The following is a 6065-nucleotide window of genomic DNA, read 5'->3' as shown; positions in this document are numbered from 1 at the left end:
CATTTTACCCAATTTTTGTCACTGGTAAAAAAGATATTTTTCTTACCCTATGGCACTGCAAACTTTGTTCTGATCGCAACAACACCTACCTTTTTTCCACCACCAAGATATACAACACCGGTTTAGCAAAGTTTAGTGCGGGAGATGTCGGCATTAAGAAAACAGAATAGATTGGGTTGAAGTTTGAAAGACGGTCATTTCTGTGCTGAAATTTTGAAATGTTGCATTTTGTCAATTGTCACCAGGGTTTGAAATATCAGGTCGCCGTCTCATATTGATCTGATTTTGGCAAATCAAATATCAGTCAGCGGACAATATAATGTAAGACATGTAGATAAATCGAGAAAAATTATGGAATTTTCAGCTAAGCTTATTTATATAATGTCCTTCTAACAAAAATAAAATGTATAATAAAGAAAGAGAATGTACATTTTTCATCCCTCAACTCTTGGGGAACTCTAGATTGCGTCCCTTGACTTCCAAACCAGATGACTTGCCCCCACAACTACTGAAACCGAACAACGTTTGTCCCTAGTATGGGTTTTGGTGCTGACTTACACCGGTTTTGACCAAACCTGACTCAAATTTGCATACAATTTTTCAAGTCCGTAAACCTTTTTTAAATATGTTTACATTTTTCCAGTTCTTGTATTTCAAAGTTGTGAACTTTTATCGAAATCTCATTTTTTTTAACTACAAGTATTTAGTTCAAGTTAACAAACAAGCTCGTGGATTTGAAAAAAATATGCTAATTTGAAAAAGAAGAACACAAACTTGAAAAAGGGACATGGATTTGGAACAAGTATGCGAATTTCAAAAAAGTTCACATATTTGAAAAAAATATATGTGAATTTAAAAAAGATTTGGAAAAAGTACGCAATTTTTTTAAAAGATCTCCGATTTAAAAAAATTACTTGAATTTGAGTTAGCAGCGGTCATATCCTGTGTGAGTCAGCACCAAAACCGATAAAAAAACCGAGATCCATGACGAAAAATATAAATTTCTCTTAAAATAGGATCCAAGCACAAAAGTGTATGGTTTAATTTTTTGGTTGTTTGTTAACGAAACATCAGTTAAAATCAACTAAATTATTGACGAAACATAAGAAAGTACATCATGCATGTATGTATCATACCCCAAAATAAAGTTAAAAAAGGAAGCAATTTGTAGTTGGATGGTCAGGAAGACAGTGATATCCCAGCCCATCAGGGTTCAAGTCCTATACTTGATGTTGGTGCTCGCATTTTCCTTGATTTATTTTAGATTTCGGGTGATGTTCATTCAGTGGAAGGAGACGTTCCCGTCGACTATGAGGCGCCTGCGGTGACTTCGTCAATCTCAAGATGATGTGCTGGCTCGGTCTCTCGGATGTGCTCATAGGGGGTAGGGTGTGCGTGCGTGTGTTTAGAGCATCTCCAGCCGTTGGCCCCCCAGGAGGCGCTAAAAATCGCCCCCTGGGGGCGCACCGGCGCTAAACCGTGTGCTGGGGGCGAGATGCCCCCCAGTCGCGGCGCCCACGCTTTTTTGAAAACTAAAATTTTGTCACAAACACGGCGTAAATTAAACCAAACTTCGGCGAGTTCGTTCATATTTGAAATATTTTACTGAAAAGAAAAGAAAGCTACTAGTCTGCTCCTCGCCGTCTCCCTCGCCGCTCCTCGCCGCCCGCCGCCCTTGCAGTTCTACATGCCGAGGAGGCTGTAGAACCGCGTGTAGTCGCCGCCGCCGCCGCCGTCGTCGTCGTCGCCGCCGCCTCCGCCGCCGTCCCTGCTGCAACCCTCCCCCGGTTGGCGTGGCGGGTTGGATGGTCCGGCGGCGTCCTCGTCGTCGTCGCTGTCGAGGATCACGACACCGTGCTCGTCCTCGTGCCCACGTTTGCGGGCGGCTATCTCCTCCAGGGCCTGGCGCTGCCGGACCATCTCGTTGCGGAGGTAGTCGTCGCGCACCCACCGTAGGGCGTCCTCGTCGGAGAAGCCGCGCCGGGCTATCTCCTCGTACTCCGGGGGGAGGCTGGGCTCCGGTTTGGGCGCGACGAGGACGAGGCGGCCCGAGGCAGGGGGGGGGGGGTCGGCGATGCGGACACCGGAGCTGCGGGTGCGCCGGCTGACAGGCGTGTCCTGGGGCTCCGGCTTGACGGGGCGGAGGCAGGGAGAGCCGGTCGACCGACCGGACGAGGAGGAGGACGCCCCGGGGTCCATGCGCCTCGGCGTCCACGAGCTCCCACGGCGGCGAGAGAAGGACGGGGGCTCGGGGTACTCCAGCCTCGGCGTGTTGCCGCCCTCGATGTACTCGAGGACGGCCTCCAGCGTGCGGCCGGGCACGCCCCACCATCGGCGCCGCCCCTCGGAGTTGATCCTGCCGGAGGGCACGACGCCGTTGGTGGCCACGAGCTGCTCGGTGTGACGGCGGCGGAAGTACGACTCCCAGATTGGGCTGTCTGGGACGTAGCGCGCCCCCCTCCCTCGCCGCCTGCAGCAGGGAGGCGTGGATACGCGCGATCTCCGCACGCCGCGCCGCCCCGGTGGGCGGTGGTGGCACCGGGACCCCGCCGGTGCTGATTCTCCACGCCCCGGGCACCCGCATGTCCGGCGGGACCGGGTACTTGGCCTCGAAGAGGAGCCGAGCTTCGTCCTCATGAAGGTGGCGGCGGCCGAAGCCGTTCGCCGCCACGCCGTCGCCTGGGAAGCGTTCGGCCATTTCTTTGAACTGGGGACGGCGAGGGGAGAGGGAGGAAGGGGCGCGTCGGCGGTGAGACTCTGTGCGTGCCACCGGCGCGCTGGGGGTCGGCTTATATAGGCGGAGGCGCCGCGCGCACGCGTGGCCGCCGCGTTTACGCGTAGCATGCGCGGGGATGCGCGTCGTCACGCCTTGACTGCGCCGCCCGTGAGGCATCAATGGCGGAGGCTGACCGGCCGGCAGCGCGCGGCAGCTTTGGCATTGATTCGCCGCGGGAAACGAGGCGATGAGGACGACGAAGCGGCGAAAAGCGAGACGAGTCGCTGGCAAGGAGGGCCCGCGGCTCTTTCGTGCCAAAAACGATTCGCCCGGCGCCCCCGAGCGCCCCTCAGCACGCCGGGTTCGGGTTGGGTCCGCCGGCGCCAATTTCGGCCCGAGCCGGTGAAAATTGGGTCCTTGGGGGCGCGACTGGGCCGATTTTTTGGCGCCGGCGGCCGAAAAGTCGCCTGGGAAGCCTTGTTGGGGGCGTGGCCGGAGATGCTCTTATAGGGGTAAGTGTATGCTCGTGTATGTAACGACTTCGATTGTACTGTCTTAAATAACATAAGGTAAAAAAGGAACTTATGCTTTTGTTAACAAAATATATAGTACATCCAGAAGAAGAGAAAAAAAGGCCAACTAGCAGCCATGCCCGCTTAGGCATCTTTATTTTTTTCCCTTGAATTTCAGGTGTAATCCAAGTGGATGTGGAACAGTGACGAACAGCTGCGTGGACTCACGGAGCGACGCAAGCAGGGCTGCCCCATCGGTCAGAGAAGCAGAGGGCATGCATGCTCTCACAGATAGGACGATGATGCACTGCACCCGGTGGCCGCAACACATGTGTTCGTACAGCAGGTACAGTTGATCATCTTCTGCTCGTCACCTTCCTCAGATAAGTAGATCAGGTGGTGTAGGGTAGGGAGTGTGGAGACCACCACATAGCCGTTTGCCAAATACTGCCCATCGCTTAGAACAAACCTCACGTCGTCCCAGCAGCCCGTGAAGTAAAACAGGGACCCTACAATGCAGACAGGCAGTTCTGCAGACCATTAGACATGCAGTTTGTATGTCCTGCCATTTGACCCTCTTTTTCTAGCACCGGTAAAAAGGTAACCTGTTTTCGACTGTACCGAGCACCGTTTGCTAAATTACGGCTCGAGACTGGCAAAAACGTTAGTGCCACGTTCTGAAATATAGCCAAGTTCAACACCGGAGAGCCGCCGTTTGCTCAAACGGTGTTAGATTTGGTAAACTTTTGAAGCAGAGGCTTTTTTGGCCCAAGCTTAAGAAAAAAGGGCCAACTTAATTTATGAATTATCACGCAAATAGAGCATCTAGTGTTGCATTCCATAATCTCTACTCTTATAAAAAGCAGAGTTGGTGATGATGGTGTGCCTGCCATCCTGCAATATATGCCGTCTGATCTATATCTGACGGATAGGAAAGAAACTATGACAATTTACCCGCACTCATCTTTACATTTGCAGATAAGGTCTTCCCTCATTCATTCTCTTCTCCCACGAGATAAACTACTCATACAAATGCATCTTAATGTTTCGTACAACGCACGGGCATCTTACTAGTACAACTAACACGTCGATAACGTGTGTGCGTGCGTTGTTTCAAACACGCGGATGGGTTGACTTTGCTATAGTTCTACTTGCATCCACACTACTGTACTGACATTGACATGCACACTAGTTGTCAATTCACCATGCTTCGGCGCATTATAGTACTCCCACCATCCCAAAATAAGTGTCTTGACTTTGTACTAACTTTAATATAAAGCTAGTACAAAGTTGAGTCACTTATTTTCGGACGGAGGGAGTATTGCTGGTGCCAATTAATTGGAGATGGAGTAATGCATGTGTCATGGCTTTCATGTGATAGAAGACGGCGAGAGTGATATAAGATCAATTTGAAGGCATATTAGCAATCACGTGCGAGAAGAAGGATCGAGTTGTAGACATGCCATTTTGGTTAGGTTATACTCCTCTCGCCACCATCTTCGGCGTAGATAAAATAACCAAGTCCCAAGTTTTTCATGTTTTTATTGTGATAACCATTGAGTTCTCAACTGGGTAAAAATTAACGTTACTATCATAGTGCAACTTTTCTCCTAAATCTACGGGAATCGAGATGCATATTTCCATCCAAACCCTTATACAGTTATATAGATAGCGTTTGATCTAGCTGGCTTAAAGATGCTAAAGAAAAGCGGGAAAGTGCTATTATGTAGAAACTATCCGTGAAAATATTCGTAAAACAATATGGCCTTTTGTGACGTGTGAGGATTATAAAATATATATACTTCTACTAGTACACCAATTTCGTAACATATATTGTATCTCAATCTTGACACGGCAACTCATTTTATGATTTTTACACAGGCCACGCGTGGTTAATATTTATGAAAGTTACTATTGGGAAATTTTGTACAAACTTGTACATGCACACTTTCTCCATAAATTTTGAAATTTAAAATACTGAAGTTTAAAAAGTTGGGTTTAGATGTACCCAAGGATAAATCCTGAGTTGGAGTAGTATAACAGAAAGATATTTTTCTTTCTGACGAAACAACTACTAATTGTAGCAAGGTATTTATTGCCGAAGATACTAGAAAAATAACCCAACAAAAGAATTATAAATTAAAAAATAAAATTAAGCAAAACAAAACTACAGCTTGATGCATATGGCAGGAGTAGATTTTAAGCAACAAAATGTGGATGCAATTTTCAACAAAAGATTGTGATTAGCTAGCAACCAATCACTTTCGGTCCCTAAATTAAAATAATTAACAAAGGGTCGCGTTCCTTCCTGGTAGGCTTTCGGCCTACCATAGCAAGATCACCCAATCATTCACTCTCTTGACAATGAGGAAGGAAGTGACGCATCTAATGGGCCCAAAACCAAGACCCATCACGTAATAGTATTCAGCACGTTTACATGCATGGATGCAGTAATATCTGCCTCTCATTTAGAATCTCTTTCTCTAATTTGGAACGACATATAGAGTACTTGCTGAGTCTTAACCTATAGTATACTCCCTCGTTTGATACTTTAGTCAACATAACTTTCTAACATACACACCTTGACATGATATCCACATCTTTCTTCCGCTTTATTAAACTTTGATTTTGCCAAAGAATAACAAATTAACTTAATTGTCAGCATCCGGATTTCAAAATCTGGATGTTGAGAGAACAAAGTTCATTCCCCTAAGTAATGAATTTGTTCTGGTCATAAGCACCAGCTCGCCGACAAATTCATATATACTTGTATAATTCATAGTATTTGACGCTCTTTGCTCCTGGCTATGCTATAATTAAATGGAGCAAAAAATAAA

This window comes from Aegilops tauschii, chromosome 3 (genome assembly GCF_002575655.3).
Source record: "Aegilops tauschii subsp. strangulata cultivar AL8/78 chromosome 3, Aet v6.0, whole genome shotgun sequence".
NCBI lineage: Eukaryota > Viridiplantae > Streptophyta > Magnoliopsida > Poales > Poaceae > Aegilops > Aegilops tauschii.
Note: the sequence above shows the minus strand (reverse complement) of the source record.